The sequence below is a fragment of the Brassica napus genome, unplaced genomic scaffold (assembly GCF_020379485.1).
Source record: "Brassica napus cultivar Da-Ae unplaced genomic scaffold, Da-Ae ScsIHWf_894;HRSCAF=1268, whole genome shotgun sequence".
Taxonomy (NCBI): domain Eukaryota; kingdom Viridiplantae; phylum Streptophyta; class Magnoliopsida; order Brassicales; family Brassicaceae; genus Brassica; species Brassica napus.
Window position 1 is genome coordinate 6,379 of NW_026016931.1, and position 1,122 is coordinate 7,500.

Consider the following 1,122-nt stretch of genomic DNA (forward strand, 5'->3'; position numbering starts at 1 on the left):
CCGTTACTTGGAAGTTGGATCATGGCAGGAGGTCAGGTCTAACTGAGTAACGGTTTGATTAGTTAATAGTTAAGTATTAGTTGATTGAGTTGATAGCATGCTTAGTTATTGCTTGGGAACCGTAGTAGCATGCTAATGGTTAGGTTGATTGGTTAGTTAGCGAATGATGAATTCTTGCTTGTTGATTGAGGTTAGTCAGCTCTTGGTAAGGGAGCGACTAACTGGTTGAGTTGTTTAGTGATATTATTGTTGTTAGTGTTGTAGACTTAGAGTGTATTGGCCATATAGCATTTGTGTAACCCACAATGCTAGGCATGTTTGAGGTGGATTAGTGTTTCCTCGACCTCGTACCCAGTGGGTTTAAGGAAACCCCTTATTCGCTGGATCGAGAACACTCAGAGAGACGGGGTCATGGCCTATGGCTGAGTGGTTACACGGACGGGGTAGTGACCGGCAGTGACCCGACTGTACTGGGGCTGTCTCGTGGTGACCCGACCGTACTGTGGGCCATGATCGTCGTGTTACAACCGGCAGTGGCCCGACTGTACTGGGGCTGTCACGCGGTGACCCGACTTTACTGTGGGCCGCGTTCGGTTGAAAGTTCCTTCTTCTGGCCTTTGTGGTAGGGAGATAGGATATTGCCGAGGATAGAGGAGGAACACTAAGTCACAAAAGGGCCCTAGTTATAGTGTAGATAGTGTATAGGGTTGTTGAACCCTAGATTGGGTTGAGTTTGAGTTTAAGTGGTTAGCTAGTCATTAGTGGTTATGATTTCATACCGTTAATTATCTAGCTATTATTATCTGCTGCGTATTTCGGATATTGCTTATTGCTTATCTATTGGATTGATTTATTGTTAGGTGAACCTCTCGCTTTAGATTGTTTGGGGTGGGATAGCGAGGGGTTGTATTTGTTAGTTGGGGATCATAATTCACTGAGTAACATTAGGTTACTCATCCAACTCCGTTATCCTTTTTGCAGGTCGTTTTAGGTAAGGATGATTGGATAGCTTGGTGCTGGACGTTAGGACCGCCGGTGTAGATTTTCATGCCTTTCGTAAACGGTATTGCGTTATGTGTTTTGTTGGCTCGATTTGGCATTAGGCCGGGCCCCAGTCTTGAA